This window comes from Nyctereutes procyonoides, unplaced genomic scaffold, assembly GCF_905146905.1.
Source record: "Nyctereutes procyonoides isolate TBG_1078 unplaced genomic scaffold, NYPRO_anot_genome, whole genome shotgun sequence".
In the NCBI taxonomy this organism is placed as follows: Eukaryota; Metazoa; Chordata; class Mammalia; order Carnivora; family Canidae; genus Nyctereutes; species Nyctereutes procyonoides.
In genome coordinates this window covers 16,917,854-16,938,583 of record NW_026575131.1, presented here as the reverse complement: position 1 = coordinate 16,938,583, position 20,730 = coordinate 16,917,854, and the positions used below count along the sequence as shown (strand labels likewise).

The window sequence follows — 20,730 nt, the reverse complement described above, 5'->3', positions numbered from 1 at the left end:
GTGTCTCTGCCTCTCTCTCTCTCTCTCTCTCTCTCTCTGTGCTTTCATGAATAAATAAATAAAATCTTAAAAAAATAAAAAAGACGTGTATATCAAGGCATAAGTATTTAGATCTTAGAATTTAAGGCATTTGCACATTAGTGACCACTTAAGGATCACTATAAAATGCTGTTTTGACTATGATGCCACCACAGCTTGTGCATTCACTCCCACTTCCCACAGAGATCTGTATATACATGGGAACTAGCAGACTACTTACTGTAGCTTACTAGACAAGACCCCAGTAGATCATTTTAAAAAGTTACCTCACTGACAAAGTGGGGGTACAGTTTGTGAAACTTGTTCAAAATGCTGATCTCAGAAATTCAATGCATAGTAGGAAGAAAACAATCTACATAAAGCCTTTCCATGGAAGGAGAAATTCTTATTTTCCTATAAACTTCATTACTAATAAAATAAGGGATAAGAGCAATAGGAAAAAAATAAGATTAGGAAAGCCAAAATGGTTTTTAAATTAAATTATTCTTTTCAGACTTTTCTATGAGACATCAGCAGCTCTGCAACCACCAGTTTATTGGAAGTCAGCCTAGTTTTTTAGTTTGAGACAGTTTGAGAGGCCACTCTGTCTGCCCCATATTTTACTTATTAAATTAATTATACTTAATTTGTTTTTCAGAAGTAAAGGAGGATCATCAGAATGATGAGCTAAGCTGTTAAATCCCACGATTGGTTGGTCACTTAGTTTTGCCCCTCAGCTAGCTGGACATGGGTACACTCTATGTTTTTACCTTTGATCATTGTACAAAAAGAAAGTCCAATATTACATAAGATAAGCGTAATGAAAAAAATTGTCTCCGAAATTACTCAGTGCAGCTGTCCACTGAAACACTGTTTACATGGTGTTTATATAATTCTTACCTTCAAGTAAACTATTGGGTCTTAAGAGAAATAAGGAGAAAGAGAAGCGGGGAGAAAGACAGAGGAAGGAGAGGAAAGTAAGTAGGAAGGGAAGGAGAAAAAGAGGGAAAGAAGGAGAGAAAGAGAAAGAAGAAGAAGAATGCTATATTCAAAAAATGGTATTATTTTTCCTTCATGAAACATCATGCAACAGAAAAGGCCAGTCACTACTAAAATTAAGCATTGAACTGGGGTTAAAAAATCATATTCCATCCTTGAATTTCATATTCACTACCTGTGTGTCCTCAAAAGTTCACAAATGTATTGATTTCTTACTTGTAAAATATATGATTTGGAGGTCAGTGATATTGAAGAAACATTCCAGCCTTAAAATGGTATAGCTCTTTGATTTTTAATATATCTGTCAAATTTGGAACACAACAAATAGAATATTTAAAATATAAGTCACAAAGTTAAGAGTTGGCTATAAAAGAGCTAAATCAGTATTTATGAGGGGAAATGAATTTTGAATAAAGTGATAATTGTGAAGTACAATTATTGCTGGACTAAAATCCAATCTTTAATATTTTCATAAGAAATTAAGAAATATATGTTAATACATTCTTTAAGTCAGCAATTTAGTTTGAGAGTTTTAACAGACTGAGTATATTCACAGCCATGATCTATGGTAGATATGGGGCTGGTATCACACATTTAAATGCAAAGGAGTGAGGCATCAGAAGAAATACAAGGTAATAGGGAGTGGTGGAGACTGGAGCACCGGAAAGAACAGTCTCTTCTAAAGAGACTACTCAGCTCATTGCCAAGTGCCAAAGCAGGACTGTCCTGTCAGACTTTCTATATATTTTTTAAAATGACAGAAATCTGAATTTTATTGTTAAAATTCCTTATGTTTGAGAAATGGAAGCTGGTGTGCCTGAGTGGCTCAGTTGGTTAAGCGTCTGACTCTTGATATCTGCTCAGGTCATGATCTCAGGGTCATGTGATAGAGCCCCCACGTTGGGCTCTGTGCTGGGCACAGAGCCTGCTTGAGGTTTTCTTTCTCTCCTTCTCCCCCATCCCATGCTCACACTGTCTCTTTGTCTCTCTCTCACATTCTCTGAAAGAAAGAAAGAAAAAAAGAAAAAAAGAAAGAAAAAGAGAAAAAAAGAAAAGGAAGAGAAAAAGAAAGGGAAAGAGAAGCTAATAGGGCACTTGGCTGGCTCACTCAGAAGAACATGGGGCTCTTGATCTCGCTGTTATGAGCCCAAGCCCCATGTGGGGTGTACAGATTACTTAAATAAATAAATAAACAGGAAGAAAGGAAGAAAGGGAGGTAGGGAGGAAAGCTAATTTAAACCTCCACAAAAGCCACTGTGAGAGCTACATAAAACATACCTATGAGCAGTTTGTCGCCTTTGGTTCTAGGGTCTTTGGAGGTGCCTTCTACTCATTCAGCTACCAGGTAAACTACAGTCAGTTGTCAAACCGTAATGACAAAGTTTTAATGATCTCATTTGGATATTTAAATATTGGCCTTCCCTGAGGAATTCAGAATGGCTGAAACATGAAGATAATATAAATGTCATGCAAAGTGAAGGAAGTTTGGAGAATAAATGTTTTTGTTGATTTCACTGTTAAATGAGTTGCTCCCAAGCAGAATCCAGAAGCCCCAGTACCAAAGCTCCTTGGAACAGGAATGAGCTGTTCCATTAACCTGCTTCTGTCCACTCTAGTGCCCTGAGACTAATGGTAATTCATCAAATGAACTCCTAGCCATCTGAAAGAGCTAATTCAGACTCATCCCCAGGGTGGTATTGATGCATTAAGAGGTTATGGCTCTTGGAGTAGTTAATAAAAAAAAAAAAAGTGTAATAGACTTGCTGAATACTTAACTGGAAATTTCTAATTTATGGTTCTGAATTTTGCCAGCTACTTCTTTGTACCATTGTGTCATCTTTCTTTTTTGTTATTTTGTTTTCTTTTAAGGAAGAATAATGTTAGAGAAAGGAAATGTTCATTTGTTACTGGAAACTTCCAATAATAGGATGTACGACATAGCATATCATAAGAGGTCCCTTGCCTCCAACTTGCATTTGTCACTGCTCCAAATCACTCACATATCTATGTATTTGTTTTTCTATCTAGCCAAGATTTATTCACATAACTGGTTTATTGAGTCCATTTTCTCAAAGATGAGAATTATATTACATTTTTGATTTATGCATGTGTTTGCTTTTCTGCATCTTTTAAATGTTTGCCGTCCTTGGAACATATAGAGAACATGCACTACATTTGTGTTGGCTTAGTGGATGTTGAAAGAGTGATTTTAATGATGCCACGTATTTTTTCCTTTGTTCTTAGCTACATACAATCATGTAAGGTACACCTTTTGAATGGATCCATATGCACTGCTAGATGGTGGTAACACAAAATGCTAATATTGATTTGAAAAGAATGAGCTTTTCTTATGTGTTTCTTCCCAAGCAACCAGCTTATCTAAGATAGATAATATCAATAGGCTGCACTATCAATGCCTTAGGATAGACTTGCACAAATATCCCACAGTTTTTTATTTTAGTTTTTTCTCCCTTGGGTGCTTTGCTCTAGTTCTGTCATTCAGACTTTACCATAAGGATAACCAATTAGTAGTTAAATGTGTTGAATGAGTCTTTTTATGTACTCTATTCAAATGGCACTAAATTCATTGCCACATGAATAGGACAAGAATTATTTCTTTATGTACTTTTAAAACAAGCCTACACAGTAAATGATACCGTTCATAACCCTTGCCTTTATTGCTCTTTACTATACCCTGGGAATCATTCTGAAAATGAACTTGTAGAGCTCCTATTTGTATTGCAGTAGAAGAAAGAACTCAGTACTAATAAGAATGTATAGTTTTTTCAAATATACAGGAAGGGAGAAGTAGTTTTGAAAACAGTATTTGAATGGAACAACAATGAGAATGCTTGCTGGCAATTTACATCTTTAATAATGCAGGCATATCAAACTAACAAATGTTCCTGGCCTGTATCATTTGTGCATGATATAGATGTATGCTATGGACATAATACGTGCTGTACATCAAGATTGCCAAGGTAAATTCTCACTTCCTGTCTGAGATACTCAGACTCGGGGGCTATTGGGAAGCTCAAAGTCAGTGGTCATTATTTGACTCTCAGAATGAATGATCCTTGGTCTTTTAACAAGGGACACTGATTAATAAAATAGTCTTGGGTTGTAGGAAAAATGTGTCATTCTAGAAAACAAAGACTTCTGTCTCTTTTCATACAGGACCATTTGCAAAAAAGAGCAGAATGCTAAGTGAAATACACATCTACAACTCTGTATAAACATTCCTTTCCAGTCATTGCTTCCTGGTCAGCAATCCTAACCACTTTGAAAGGCCTTTAGTTTGGATTTTAGGAAAGAACTACAAGGGAGATACAGCTTTTGGTAGTTGCTATTTAGTAATTTGCTACTAATGGCATCATGCCATGTAATGGAAGCATAATATCTAATGTTCACTCTTGCTACTGCTACTACTACTGTTGCTGCTGCTGCTGCTGCTTCTATGACAGCTATTTTCTGGATTCATTTACCTTGTGCCAAGAACTGTGTTTTTCTCTTATTTGCATAATAAACAATTATTTAATTGACCAGTGGTTTGGTAAAGTTGCTAAGAGAGTGGCCTGCTGAAGTTTACATTCTGGTTCCCATACTTGCTAGTTGTGTGAACTTGGCCAAATTGCGTAAAATTTCTGTGTCTCACTAACCTCATCTGTAAAATTGAGACAGTGGTGATATTTACCTGATAGTTTTTTATGAAATTAAATCAGATGATACCCTTTAAATGCTTGCAACACATAGTAAGCATTCAGTAGAGGTTTGCTATAGTATTTTCACATCATTTATTTTTTATTTGCTGTGATATTTTTACATTACTTACTGGTCATCAAGGAACTGTCCTTTTTTATTGTTCTCATTCTTTAGATAAGGCCTTAGGCCTCACCTAACTTATTTGTCAAAAATTCGTGAGTTTCTGAGCTGAAATGCAAATCTGACTGATCTGATCCAAGCCCAAAAGAATGATGATACATGATAGGAAGAGCATAGGCCTGTGCCTGGATGTTTCTAGAATTCCATACATTAATAATATATTATCCTCACACTCATTCAAAACCTGTGTGTGGGAGGTATGGGAAATGTAACACCAGAATCTTGTAAGTATTCACAGTGAAGCAGAAGGTGTAATGAGGTGGGATTTTAAGGTTTTTAAATCTTGATGGTTGCTATTAGGTGGGAGTGGAATGGAACGAGAAGTGGCATATTTGGATAAGCATTCTAGGACTCTTTCTGGAATGGAAGAGATTTCTCCTCAGTAGTCAAGGTTCTTGAAACCTCTTGAAACTTGGGCAAAATAGTATGCCTTCTAAGAAAAACAAACAATTTCATGCAGAGAAAAAAAAATGAAACCATGGGGTGTTTGAAGTGGGAGTGGTAGGTTTGAGTCTGTGCAACTTGTCTACTAGGAGCAGGTCATATTCTTAGGGGAAGTTGTGAAAAGGTCTGTAAAATCTGGTAAGGTTAGTAACCCTGGCCAACTTATATGTGCAATATCTCTGGTTAAGTATAAATGCTTAGGGAAGGATTCTTCTTTCTTACACTTTGAAGAATGATGTAGCTTAGACAGGACTTAGTACCAAGAGCTTCAGCAATAGGGAAGTAGGCTGTGCGCAAGTCTCTGTTCCTTTGAACCTATAGGTGGCACTGATAGGCCCCTATAGAAATGACACCAGTGAATGGCAAATGGAAATAAGTCTTTCTTTAGCAGGGGCAGCTGTGAAATTTTTGGGGGGTGGTTCAAGGTCAACAATCTAATGAGGAGACGGACTGACCTTGAAGGTCTATCTGTCCAGCAGGTGTGCTATTTTTACTTAGATTGTAAATTTCTTTGGGTTGTCTTGGTGATTGATGATGATTGTGGAACTAACCCTTTTCCCCAAGGTACAGGTTGGCATTGCAACAGTTTATTCTTTATTTGTAAAAACATTATGCTCTGGCTTTGGCACCAGCAACATCAGGACGGAAGGTTGCTTTGTGGTATAGGAGCTGAAAACTTTTCCTTTCTTTCCTTCTAGGCTCTTTGGCTGTCTAATAATTAAGTTGACCTAAGACAGATTAAGAGGACAAAAACAAATTTATATATACACATATATGTATATATATATATAAATGTATATATATGTGTGTGTGAAAATGAAAATATGAGAATATGAAATATTCATGAAAATATGAGACTCACAGGCAGTCAGGTAATTAAGGCTTGTATACCACCTTGAGTTGAGAAGGGAGTAGGGTTCCAGACTTCAAAAGGGAGGAAGACAATTCACAGGAAGATGAGAAGAACAAATGTTTGGTAAATAGATGTTTGCCCTGCCATGCAGGTAAGTCTTTCTGATATTAAAAGTGTCTCTGATAATAGCTCTGTCTTCCTGGTAGAGACCCTCTATCTAAATTCTTTTAAGCATGGGGGCCCCTGGGTGGCTGTAAGGGTTAAGTGTCTGCCTTTGCCTCAGGTAATGATCTCAGGGTTCTGGATGGATCCCCATGTGGGGGCTTTCTCTGCTCAGCAGGCAGTCTGCTTCTACTCTCCCTCTACCCCCTCCCCTTGTGGGCGTGCCTGTGCACATGGGCTCTCTCTCTCTCTCTCTCAAATAAACAAATACTATCTTAAAAAAAAAAAAGTTCTTTTAGGCAGCAGTTAAGAGAGAGGCAAAAAACTTTTCCTGAGGCTGCTGGGTCTTAATGGCGTTTAGCTCAAAATAATCCACATGCCAACATGGTACATTTTAGGATAGTACAGGCTGCTGCCCCTCAGTGGCAACCTATGTGATAGAGACTGTGTGATGTTCCTGCATCAGGAGGTTAGGATGAGATAAAGTTTTATTATCATTTAGAACAAGTAAGGTAGGGCAGCCCTGGTGGTGCAGCGGGGCAGCCCTGGTGGTGCAGCGGTTTAGCACCGCCTGCAGCCCAGGGCGTAATCCTGGAGACCCTGGATCCGAGTCCCACATCAGGCTCTCTGCATGGAGCCTGCTTCTCCCTCTGCCTGTGTCTCTGTCTCTCATTCTCTCTCTGTGTGTTTCTATGAATAAATAAATAAAATCTTAAAAAAAAAAAAAGTTAAAGTAGAGGGCAGCCCAGGTGGCCTAGTGGTTTAGTGCTGCCTTCAGCCCAGGGCCTGATCCTGGAGAGTCCCACTTTGGGCTCCCTGCATGGAGCCTGCTTCTCCCTCTGCCTGTGTCTCTGTCTCTCTCTCTCTCTCTCTGTCTCTCATGAATAAATAAATAAATTCTTAAAAAAAAAAAAGAACAAGTAAGGTAAGAGCCAATGGGATAGTCTTTGAAACCATATGAGCCAGATGTAGATTCTTTACCTGTCAGGTGGCATGGAGGTGCTCTAAATCAGTAAGTCAATACCTCCAGAGTTTTAGTTTAAAACTAAATATGTATTTAAAACAATAGTTATTAAAACAATAGTTATTAATCAGAGTTGTTCTCTAATTATTTTAGGATTTAGTGGTATCAAATTTATACCCCACCCCACCCCCCACCAAATTCATATGTTGAAGTTTAATCCTCAGTGTGATAATATTTGAAAGTGGGGATTCTGGGAGATGATTAAGTCCTAAGGTAGGGGAGCCCCCATAAATGAGATTAGTGTCCTTACAAGAAAGACATTAGAGAGCTCTCTTGCCCTTTCTGCCATGTGCGGAAACAGCAAAAAGACAGCTATCTGTGAACCAGGAAGCCAGTTCTTACCAGACACTTCCATCTGCTTGTGCCTTGATCTTGGGCTGCCCAGCCTCCAGAACTGTGAGAAGTAAATTTCTGTGGCTTATAAGACATCTACTCTATGGTACTTTGTTATAGCAGGCTACGCAGACTAAGACATCCAGGAGAGGATCTCACCCTTCCCCTACTTGAAATGGTAGGAACTCAGTCTACTGGGACCTATCTGATCACAAAGCATGTGTGAACAGCCCCATAGCATTCACCTGAATAATTTGTCATTATTTTTCATATTGGTACATCTGGTTCCTTGCATTCATTCCTGTGTTAATTCCACTATGTATCTTGTATTTTACAGCTAAGGACCCTGTGCTCTGTTTACTTTGTGCTCTTTCAGTGTATATGGCAAGATTCAAATAAATGGCTATTGACTAACTGAACAACTAAGTGATACCATTTTTGTTACGGCCATTTTACTTGGCAGCAAGATCTCTTTTTGAAATTACACTGAGAAGGACTATCTTGCCATCATTATTTCCCTGGTGATCTCTGGGCACCAAATATAATGAGAATTTGTTTCCTTGCGCTGGTAGCAACTTCCTTTGCATAAGATCTAAATTAACCACTGTGAGGTGATTTAGGCGTTAGGGCGAGTTGGGGTTATTCATTTTCCTCTATTTTTTGTTCATATTTTAGTTCATTTTTACTTCTTAATATTGCATACACTTCTTAAGAAACTTTTAGTTATTGAGATGTTTCTAGTGGCCGATATTACCTTAAAATCATGAAAATTTTTTGTTATTATTATGCTATTGTTTTGCAAGAAGTTTTGAGGATCTAAAATTACCTTATCCATTGTATCTCATGATCATTATCAGTTTAGCATTAAACACCTAATTAAACACTTCCATGTATGTCAGAGTCAAGGTTGGGATCATGCTGATTTCCTTTGTTATACTGTTAAATAAAACTCAAGAAAAATGCTAAATGTTATATAGCTTTTGGTAACAAATATCCTCCCTATGATTTGAGTTATCTTGTTAAGAAAATAGATTTAAAATGTAAATTACTTCTGAGAAACAATTAAAAGCAAATTGAGTATTTTTTTGGAGAAAATGTAAGAGTTATCATAGAAGTGGATTTGCCTTGCTACTGTCATTTTTTTGGCATGAGTTTGATTAAATCTGTTGTCGGTCAATTCTGAAATGATATCTTTCCTATGAAAAACCTTGCTTCAGTTTTCTATCACAGCTCGTAGCTTATTGAATTCCTATTTGTTGTCTTATCACATTGTATGTTTACTCACGCTTTGAATGTGTTTTGCCCTAGCATATGTTCAGTAGATATAATGTTTTGCATGAAAAAAGCAGGTTTCTCAAGCTTCCATATTATATTAATTTCAAATGGTGAGGAAAATAATTTGGAATAATAAAGCATAAGATTTTATAGAAGATCTAGTGGTGACATGAAAAATACATTAAGAAATGATGACTACCTTGTGCCGTCAGTACTTACTTTGAATTCAGTTCCATAATTAATGGAACTGTTCATATAGGTTCCTTTTCCTTTACCTTCAGATTATTAGACATGCCATAAACATAAGTTGCAAAATTTAATAATTATATAATTAGAGGCAGGCATAAATCTTACAGTGTCATTTAGCACACCAAAAACAATTAAAAAACAATCTTTGGAATTAAATTTGAATTTAAATATTGTGCCTGTTATTGGTAGTTGGTTTTAGGAAACAGTTCATGCTACCCCTTTTGTCATGCTCTCAGACATAGGGTCTGAAGACAAGAAACTGATTCAGGTGGTGGCCAAAGTATTAGCTTAATTTAGACTTTTTTCCTAATGATGAGTGTTAAAAGGATGTTAAGTGGGACTCGTATTTCAATTATTGTTGAGGCCAAATGGCTAATTAGAATTCACAGCTGAAAACAGATTAGCCCAGTTAATCTTTAGTAAGAGAGAAATAAAGTGCTAGTAAAGAGAGAAACAAAATTTTAGGGCTAGAATCTTCCTCAGAGTTTTCCTAAGAGCCAAAAGAAGCCAAAGTTCCCCAATATTACCAGCTCTCCTGCCTGTGTACAGAGAAAAATTTGGAGGCAGGAAGATGAGAGTGAAATTGAAATTGTTTGTGCAAATTGTGCCTTGTTTGTGATAAGAGGGGCTCCCTCTGTAGCACTCTAACTTTTGCAAAGCCACGTGCCAAATCAAGGGGTCCAATGTAATCATTTGAACAGCTTGATGTGCCTGAGAGATGTCTTCCCTGTTTGGTTACCTGAATCAGTGGTGGACTTCCTGGTCTGTACCTGTGCCTATGTGGGCAGGGCAGGAGACGTCATAGGATAGGCCAGTAGAGCAGTGCCTACTTTTACCTTTGGGCCCAGCAAGGGTGCATGAATGTCCCATAGATCAAGTAGACCTGATAGTAAGTGGCTGGGTTTGAGGTGTCTTGAGGGTACCTCACCTTAGGTGTTTGCTAAGAGTACTTTGACACCACAGGCAGGAGGCTCAGATCTGGAGTGGTGGAAAGGGGGAGGGGTGGGAGTGGAGGTGGAAGTGCCTGAGACTGGTGCAGGGGCTGACCCAACAGACAATCAGGCTAGAATTGACAGTTATAATTCCAAGATGCTGTAGAAAGAGGAAGAATACAAGAGGAAACTGCATTCCTCTCCTCAATTAATAATCCCCATCTAGCGTTTGTTCTGGCCAGAAATGAGGAGGGAGCATTTTGAATCAGCCTGAATTTTAGTGATAAAAAGTGACATGAAGCTTATGGAATGACAAGATATCATAGAGTGACAGGAAAAGAGAATTTGGCAAAATCGTGTTGAAAGCAACGTTCGAGGGGAAAAATGGAATCATTTCAGGCTAATGCTCCACCTGAGGTGAGGATCCTTGACCAACCAATTTCAACTAGATTGTAGAACTCCATGAGGCCTCCCATCTTATTTTCCCCGAATGTTGACCCTCTGTCCACTAATTATTTCTTGTCAGTCCTAAGCAGTGAGGTTGTCAAGGAGATTACACAAACCTGCTCGATACATTTAACACATGGGAAATTCTCATGAGATGAAATGAGGGGAAATTTGTGAAGATGGAGAAAAACTGTCAACAATTTTTAATTTTGAATGGACATTGGCATCAATAGGAAGCCAGGGATGCAGAGCTGCAAAAGCTGATGTATTCATGCTAAGCTGTGGAAACCAGGAAATGTGCGATATGGTTATCTGACAAATAGATTCAGAAGAGCAATGGAGAGAGGAAAAGGAAATCGAAGTGAACATTGATGAATGTGGGGAGGATTATTGTACTTGAGCATGCATCCTGATTTCCTTTTAATACACATGCTGTATTTGAAGCCCTCTTATGAAAAGTCATCTTTCATGTTAAGTTGAGATCATGTTTTGGTGACATTTCTATTTGGTAGTCATATCTCTAGCTATTAAAAATAGCATTGTGATAAAACAGTTTTGATATGCGCTGACTGAAGTCATATGGTAGATGTTTTCTGCAATGTAGCAGGATTTTAACAGAATTGGGTAAATGAAATTTTTGTACCCCTGAGTAACATGCATGTAAATAGTTTTAGCAATAGCTATGAATACAGGAAGTTCTTATATCCATTAATTGTTTTAAATTTTTCATTGTTTTGATGCTTTACCATAATATTACTACTGTTATTTAACACATGTTTCATTTAACCAAGCATATGTAAGCAATACCAAAAATATTAGGGAAATTATTTATCCTTTTGAAAGTCTCAGAGTGCGTCTACATTTCTTATATAGTTGTTGCTATAATTCTTTCATTATCTAGTTCTTTGCAAGGTTTGCACAAACTCTTCCGTACCCTTCCAAGTCTTAGGGTACTGACAGATTTATTTCCAATTCTTAATTTGTTTGTTTTTATTCTTATCAACACACTGTTCTTTGTCATTTCTGAACGGGCTTTATGATCTTCCAAGTGTTGGGTTTAGTAATATGTGCATTTCTAGTTCATAAATCTCAAGCCTTCTTTTATTATCCTTTCCGTTTTTTTTTTAATCATTACCCTTTTCCTCTTTTCTCTCAGAGACATTTTAAAAATACAGGCTTCTTTTGTTACAAGGCAATATTTTTTTCCGTTCTGTGGAAATATGGAAGATAAATTGGACATAGATTCTTCCCTCATGTAGCTTATATAGTGAGCGCATTAGTCATGGCACTTTCAATGTCAGGTAGCTCTAGGCAAAAGAGAATTTTAGGTCTCACAACTAGAAAGACTATGGAGTTATTTACATTGTGGAAATAAATTACAAGATCAGGTAAGAGTTTATATTGAAATGGTTCAAAGCAGCAATCAACACATGTTGTAGCATAAGTTCCAAAGATGACTGACTGCTGGTCTCCTACTCCCAACTTGATCCATCCTGTTATTCGTTCCGTCATCCTTATATCCATTACTTGTTGAATTCCCATAATTGTCAGGCATTTGGTGCTGGGGAGATAGAGATGAGTAAGACAAAGTTCTGTCTTTGTAGGAGTTACAGTCTAATATCGGGAGGTAACAAACAGCCAAGTCAATAAAGGTAATGAATAATAGAGGTAATGAAGTGCCAGGTGGTGATACTTCCTATTAAGTAAAAGTGAGGACATGGGCCACTGTTACACAGGCTAGTTGAGGAAAGCCTCGCTGAAGTGGTGACATTGGACCAGAGATTTGAATGAAGGGTAGCTCTGTGAATAAATGGGAAGGAGCCAGTCAAATGTAGGTAGCAGTAGGTTCAAAGCTAAAGGAAAGCAGAAGCTTAGCAAATATTATAGTAACAGAGAGGAATTTATAGTTTTGTGCTTTTTTATCTTAGTTTTTTTTTTCTTTAGTTTTGTTTTTGTTTTACTGGGTATAAAATAGCTAGAATTTGCTCACTGGGTTTTTCATGGCCGATAAAGGAGTTTGCCCCTCCTATGACCATGTTACTGCACCCTCTGAAAGTGGTTACTTTGCATGACCCTGGCCAAGGGAGAGTTTCCAGGAACCTAAATCAATGTGCTGTAGTTTAGCTGTCTTTTTTCCACAAATGTTTAAGCTCTTTAATTTCTTAGAGATAATTGTCATTCCCAAACTTAATTATTTCCCTCTTAGCCTCTGTTATCTCCTGTTTTTTTTTTTTAAATATTTTATTTGTTTATTTGAGAGAGAGAGAGAATGTGCAGTGCACATTTCCTCATTCTTCCTCTCCTGGGAGAGGAAGAGGGAAAGAATCCCAAGCAGACTCCTTACTGAGTGAATTGCTATGGAGCTCTGACAGCATGACCTGATCCAAACCAAGAGTTGGATACTTAACTGAGTCACTCAGGTGCCCCTGTTATCTCTTTTAATGTTATTCGGGAGCTGGGTTCTCTAGACCTTTATTGTTTTGCCATTAAGTGTCATCAATATTGGTTGGTAGTTAAATTCAGCATATTCACATTCTTCCCTGTCTATTCCTCCTCCCATTGCTTCTGTGGATAAAAAAAAAAAAATCACATATGTTATGAAATTATCAGATCCCTAAGATTGAGGTCAAGCTTGTATTCTATCATAATAACTCTTTTAAAAAATTAGCCATATGTCGTCAGTGGTTACTATATCGTAAAGAGCAAATCTAGAAAGAGTATGATATCACATACAATTTCTAAACCCTGTAAAACATTTCGCATTCACACACACACATTTATGTTAATATTAAAACATATTACTATTTCAGTATAAGTATGTTTCCTAAGATAAACCATCCTCAAATTAGGACATTCAAAACTATTAAGCCAACTAAAACTGTCTTTATTTTATTTTTTTTAAGATTTTATTTATTTATTCATGATAGTCACACACACACACAGAGAGAGAGGCAGAGACACAGGCAGAGAGAGAAGCAGGCTCCATGCAGGGAGCCCGACGTGGGACTCGATCCTGGGTCTCCAGGATCGTGCCCTGGACCAAAGGCAGGTGCTGGGCAGCCCAGGTGGCGCAGCGGTTTAGCGCCGCCTGCAGCCCAGGGTGTGATCCTGGAGGCCTGGGATCGAGTCCCACATGGGGCTCCCTGTGTGGAGCCTGCTTCTCCCTCTGCCTATGTCTCTGCCTCTCTCTGTGTCTCTCACGAATGAATGAATGAATGAATGAATGAATGAATGAATAAATAAATAAATAAATAAAAAAGGCAGGTGCTAAACTGCTGCGCCACCCAGGGATCCCTAAAACTGTCTTTAAAGAGAATAAATGTGCCCACTACCCAGACAGGTTAAATAAGAAAAGATATGTCTTTCAAGTTAATCTACCTACAATCTTCTAAGCCCAGATACTGCACTAGAATTTTCTGGTATATTGTTTGGTACAATTTTTTACTACAGTGTGAGATGGATTGATGTTTATGTTACCAGTAGTTCCCTTGCATCATAAGCAGCACATTGGTTTCTCCCAGCATGATTTTCAAAATTTTTTTTATGATTTTCAAAATCTAAGTAGAATAATTTTGACCATTTTCAGGAACAGCTAAGACATCTGCAATTGAAAATTGCTTCCGGGATCCCTGGGTGGCACAGCGGTTTGGCACCTGCCTTTGGCCCAGGGCACGATCCTGGAGACCCGGGATCAAATCCCATATCGGGCTCCCGGTGCATGGAGTCTGCTTCTCCCTCTGCCTATGTCTCTGCCCCCCACTCTCTCTCTCTCTGTGACTATCATAAATAAATAAAAATTAAAAAAAAAAGAAAATTGCTTCCCACAGTTTATGAAGGACAAGATAATATTCCGCCTTAATCAATGCACATTTTTTCTGTTTCTTTTATTTATATGAGGATTTACCCAATTGAAAATGTACAAGAGATATTATTAATGCTCTATTGAATTTTTATGCTTTCCATATATAAACCACTGTGATCTTTGCAGTGTCTTCAATTATCATTCTGGTGGACCATATTGCTTATCCTCAACATTTTTATGAAATAAGAAGCAATATCTTCCTTTTCTTTTTTTTTAAGATTTTATTTATTTATCCATAGACACACAGAGAGAGAGGCAGAGACACAGGCAGAGGGAGAAGCAGGCTCCATGCAGGGAGCCCTATGTGGGACTCGATCCCAGGTCTCCAGGATCACACCCTGGGCTGCAGGCGGCGCCAAACCGCTGTGCCACTGGGGCTGCCCAATATCTTTCTTTTCTAACTAAGCAATATAGACAGGAAATTCTGTTAGCATGGACTCTAGCCTGGTCCTGTTCACCACTGTATCTTCAGTGCCTAGCATGGCACTAGGCTTAGTAGGTGCTTAAGTCTTACAACAGTGGGTTGGAATTATTCTATCAATTTACTAATGATGAAACTGCCCCTGAGATTGGAGAGGGTGTGGGGACCAGTGACTGCCCAAGTTTACATAGCTATTAAGTTGTGGGGCTGGCCAAGCTCTTTATCATTGTGTGACTCATTATCTAGTATCATACTAACATATTATGGATATGTGATTCTATACAAATGATTTGTTATGTAAACTTTCTTGTCACTGGTCAGATTTCCATTGTCAGGTTGAAAAATAAATCTATAATCTGCAGGACAGAAACAAATGTCCTACTTGTTTTCCAGTTATATATAGGTGCTTTTTAACTTCTGTATTATTTCTGTTGATGTGTATTGATGGCAATAGTGGTTTATGAAAAAAATCATCTCTAAAAAAAACATATCTTATGAATTGTGTTAGTTGCTATGTAGAATGACAAAATTTTGCCACCATAGTGAAATATTTGGTACTTTGCTGCAGAGAGAACTAGCAGATGGTTTCTTTGATGTCATGAGCAGGGAACATTGGCACTTACAGACCAGGTGTATTGCCTTTTTCAAATACTCTAATTTTTTATGTATTCATGAAAATATTGAATGGAAATTTGGTAAGCTTACTACCATTCTGTAATGAATAATCTTTATTTGCTGTAATTGAAAAAAAGGCCATTACTGTTATTCAAAAGCATAGTTTAGTCGGGCAGGGGGGCATCTGGGAGGCTCAGTTGGTTAAGTGTCTGCCTTTAGCTCAAGGCATGGTCGCAGGTTCCTGGGATGGAGCCCCACGTCAGACTCCCTGCCGAGCTTCTCCCACTCCCTCTGCATTTCCCTTTGTCTCATACACTCACTCTCTCAAACATTTTTTTTAAAAGGATAGTTCCTAATCTGAAAAGAACACTAGTATAGAGATAAACTCATGTAAAAGGAAACATGTAAAATATAAACACAGTGAGCAATTATAAGGATACTATTAATTGAATGTATATATTGTATTCCAGCCATTTTTCTAAGTATTTTATGTAATTCTTTTGTTTTTAAAGATTTTATTTATTTATTCATGAGAGACACAGAGAGAGAGAGGCAGAGACACAGGCAGAGGGAGAAGCAGGCTCCATGCAGGGAGCCCGACGTGGGACTTGATCCCGGGTCCCCAGGATCAGGCCCTGGGCCGAAGGCAACACTAAACCACTGAACCACCTGGGCTGCCCTATACCATTCTTTTAAACAATATTTAAAATGAATAATTACATTTCCATTGACATGACTACTGTTATAAATTTTCCTCCACTAATCTAAAGTGTTGTGAAGGTAAAGATTATGTGTCTTTAATTCACCACTGTTTTTAACATATATAGTATATATGATGTTTATACTTCATACTCAAGAAAATACATTGAATTAAATATATTGAGTTTTGAAGGCTGAAGTCATCAAAATACTAATGTTGTTACAGCCTTCCTTCAGAAATTTCCTAGGATGTTGGGTGTAGAAAACGGCAGAGTTTAGCTTGCTTATAAGACATGTGAGTTTTATAAGGTTGATGGTGTCGTTACAACTACTGGAATCTAGTGACTACATTTTCTTTGACCATGAGTTTTAAATAAGATAATATCAAGAAGAATGGAAGTCCCAAGGGAAACCTCATGATTAGAAAGGTTGTTGTACAGTGATCTGGAAAGGTCTTCTAAAGCATCATGGCATGGAGGTTAATGATTATGGACTCTGGTCCAATTCCAGAGTATCCCACATATCAGCTGTAGACTTGTTAAAATGACTTATCATCTTTGTACCTGCATTATCTCATCTCAAAGTTGAAGATATTAATAGTACCTACCTTATAGGGTTGCTATTATTAAGATTAAATGAGTTACTTATAAAGTTCCTAGAATATTGCTTGGCACATGCTATTTGTTATATACTGTTGGTTACATACATAGTCATTTTAGGAAATCGCTTACTATATATGCTAATTGTTTACTGATCTTAAAGAATGTTTTGAACATCTGCTTGGAAATTTAAGGGTATTATTTGGTAGTTAATATATTCACAGTCCTAGAAATAAATGATAATGTCCATGTGCTAGGATCGTAAAGGAATTCTGGGGAAAATTTATATTAAAAAAGCAAAATAAAGAATCAGGAGCTAGCAACTAGTGCCCAGATTGTGAAACCAGAGTTAATGGTCTATATCTGTATACACACATAACATTAATACACTTTTTGTCTGTTGGCAGAAGAACATAACATTGAATCCCATGTAATTTCTGGTTCTCTACCACATTTATAGTCACATGTTCCTTTTATCCTTTTCAGGACTAACAATTGCTTGCATTTCAAGCTGTAATCACTGTACTTGTGTTTTATTTCTCTTACCTTATACTTTGAAAATTATGCAAAAAAAGTGGCATTCATAACTTGCATGTTGTTTTTATAATTAGGAATTCAAAGAAAATAAATACCATGTTTACATGACTTTATTTCTGAATGCTAAATTTGCCTATTCTCCCTTTTCTCTCTTTGCTCATTTCCTCATATTATCTTTGACGTGACATTTGGAATTGATATAGAAGAGGCAATTAACTCAGAAGTCAGTAAAGTAAGCTGGTGACATTTATTTATTATATGATGCAAATGTTTTGCTTTGCTCTTTTAACATCATCTTTTCTATAACAAAGAGTCTTACTGTTTCCAGATTTTACATTTTTGCATGTAACCTAATTATAAGATTTAGTTACAGAATGGATGTTTGTGTTTTATTTTGCATGGCATGGCTGTTGTGTGTGTGTGTGTGTGTGTGCGTGTGCGTGCTTGTGCACACGTGATGTGAAAAGGCATGGTTGCTCCAGTACTTCCTCAGCTCATGACTGAAACTCTTGTTCTAATTCAAGGAAGAAATAAAGAGCTCTTCAAAATTATAATAATGGATACTTTATTCATCTTCTCTGTGGAAATTAGTCCAGGAAGCAAATTAAAATTACAAGAGTATCCAAAACGGAATTATTTTTTGCTTAACTGCTACTTATTTGAGCCCCACCCTCTATAATTTTAACTTTCTACACATTTTCTTGGGGGATGATTTGTCTTATGGCCCTTAGGAGATCCCACTGAAATCATTTACTAGATGTCGCAGTTCCTCCCACAATCCCCACTGTGCTAAGTGGCAACTATTCTGGAAGCTGTCATGTCTGGAAAATACCATGATGCCACGAGTTAATTTCATACCTGTCATGCGATCTTTGCATGAGATCCCAGGGGGCTTTTCAGTGTGTCACAGTACTGCAAGCCATTCGTTAGTTCCTTTCAAAGCAATGACCCATGGCCAAGAGATCTTGTCGTAACACATGGCGACACCTGTCACCAGTTTTTGTGATTGGCATAAAATTAACCTGTTTTACTCATTGATTTGCTGCTTTTTAAATAATATCCATACATAAGATGAGAAGAAATTGTATTTGGAAGCAATTTATTGTCACTTTCAAGAAGCATAATGGCAGATTTGGGATACTGAATCTAATGAATAGACAGACCATTTCCTTGCAGAGGTACACACACAGTTATTCAATCAAGGTCATATTCTATGAAGTTCTGAATGGCAGTCTGCAAATTTAAGATTAATGTTTCAGTATTTGAACTTCATCAAGGATTGGAATAAAGCAAGAAATGATATTATTTTGAATCTTGTTGTAGAAGAAAAATGCAGGAAACTTGGGTTTCAGATATGTGTTTGCCCTTGGTTTTCAATGGTTTCACGCACCTTGAGAGTCCTCTGATTTCTCTCTACATTTTTCATGCCCAGACCTTACTATTGTTATGGAGGCATGCATAAAATGGACCTGTAGAATAACAACGTTTAGAATTATGACAGATACCTGAGAAAACTAGATTAATGATGTTTAGCCTTTAGATCCTTAGCAATTTATCAGTTACTTTTAAGGATAAGACAGAGAAGAAAATAGGCAACCACTTATCTGTGCCTTTCCACCTCACTGAAACAGTAAAACCCTTCTGATAAAATTATTTTATCTACAGAGAAAGTATCTGGTTCTGTGCATTACCATATTCTTTATCTTCTTACATCTTTAACTTCTCAAAAGGTATAGCTGGTGTCTTTCCTTCTTCTTGATTAAGTTAAATGCTGCTTAGATTCTGAGAGTTTGAATATCCAAATACAATAAAGAACAAAGATGAATTTTAGTCATTTTCTCCCTTTTTTTTTTTCTCTCTTTACCAATTCTCAAGACTAAATGGCGTTCTCCAGTTTGGATCGGTTGCTCTGTATTCTGAAGTAATCAATTTTTCCTGGCGTTTCTTAAATGGTCTTTATTATTCAGTGAATTCCCTTTGAAAGTATAAACATTAGTCCTTGTTGTATGGCCTTAGAAATTGATGGCTGCTGTTCTCAAAGGATGGTGGATTTAGGATGATTGAAAGTGCAGAGCAAAGAGCTGAACTAAAACAATGGAATCAGAGGAAGATGGTACTAGAGACAAAGAGAGAAGAGCACAGCAATTGTAAAATAATCTGAAGTAGGGATTGGGGATTTAAAGCCTGCTTAGACTTGATTAATAGATGCTGTAAAAATGAAATGCTGAGCCAAGGGGAAAAAACGCACTTGAAAAGTCCCTTGAAAATGTGTTAATGCCTTTACTTGGCAAGCATTTTTTTTTTCTTTTTTCCCCCATATTGAGTATAAAATCATTGCATGAAAATATAGATTTTTTCCACATTGGCTATTGTTATTTTTTTAAGTGCTGAGTATGGTTATGTTGGGATAAAATCAGGTTTCTGCTAGACAAAAAGAAAAAAAAAAGGTCTATACTGATACTATGTTGGTCATAAGGCAGATCTTTGATAAGTCAAGGTAAAGATAAAATGTAAAATATAAAACACATGTTTAAAATGTTATTGGTAAACTAACGGTATTTATTTTATTTTTTAAAAAGATTTTATTTGTTCATGAGAGACAGAGAGAGAGAGAGAGAAAGGGAGAGAGAGAGAGAGAAGCAGAGACAAAGGCAGAGGGAGAAGCAGGCTCCATGCAGAAAGCCTGATGTGGGACTTGATTCTGGGTCTTCAGGATCACCCTCTGGCCTGAAGGCAGCGCTAAACCGCTGAGCTACCTGGGCTGCCCTAAGGGTATTTATTTTAAAGCCAAAAACAGTGATGGCAGTTTATACCTAAAAGTGTGGGAGATTTTTCAGGGGATTCTCAAGAGACTGTGATGTTGGTATGGCTGGTATCTAACTTATTTTCCAACAAAATTTGTCAAGAAAATTGAAAAGCATTCTTAAAAAAAAAGAGCAATTTGTGGCAAATAATTTTATTATTAAGAGCATACTGAGGACCTATAAAATAATTTAGGTAAGCTTTAAAATACTGAAACATTTTTATTACTGATGAAGCCGATTCATAGCTACTTCTTGTATTTTTACTACATGTAAGCGGGATCTGACAAAGACACCTGAATCTGTTTAAAGGCAAGCATTTAAGAATGGGCGCTGGAGTCAATAGTCAGGAGGCTTTGCCACCATAAACATCATCTTGACTACAATCAAATCATTTTTTGATATGAGGAGTCAGTGAAGGGTAAAGAGATGAATTAGAACTTCTGTTTGTTGGTTGGATATTTAGTTTAATAAGTAAACTTAATAAATAATCTTTTCTTACGAGTACTAGAATAGAAACCTTTCCTCCCTGGTTTTATGAGTTAACTATTAGCAAGTACCCCTATCAACACACACAC

The 20,730-nt window shown here is 37.1% G+C and overlaps 1 protein-coding gene across 12 annotated transcripts in view; it reads left to right on the top strand.

The window, feature by feature from the left end:
* The window catches only part of CHL1 (cell adhesion molecule L1 like), a 201,400-nt gene that overhangs the window by 71,144 nt on the left and 109,526 nt on the right, over window positions 1-20,730 (top strand). The window contains exon 3 of one of the 12 annotated variants that reach the window (XM_055343983.1): window positions 17,555-17,583. The exons of the other annotated variants lie outside the window; for them this stretch is intronic. The gene's annotated coding sequence lies outside the window, so the exon portion shown is untranslated. The remainder of the gene's footprint in view (window positions 1-17,554; window positions 17,584-20,730) is intronic. 12 annotated transcript variants of the gene reach the window in all.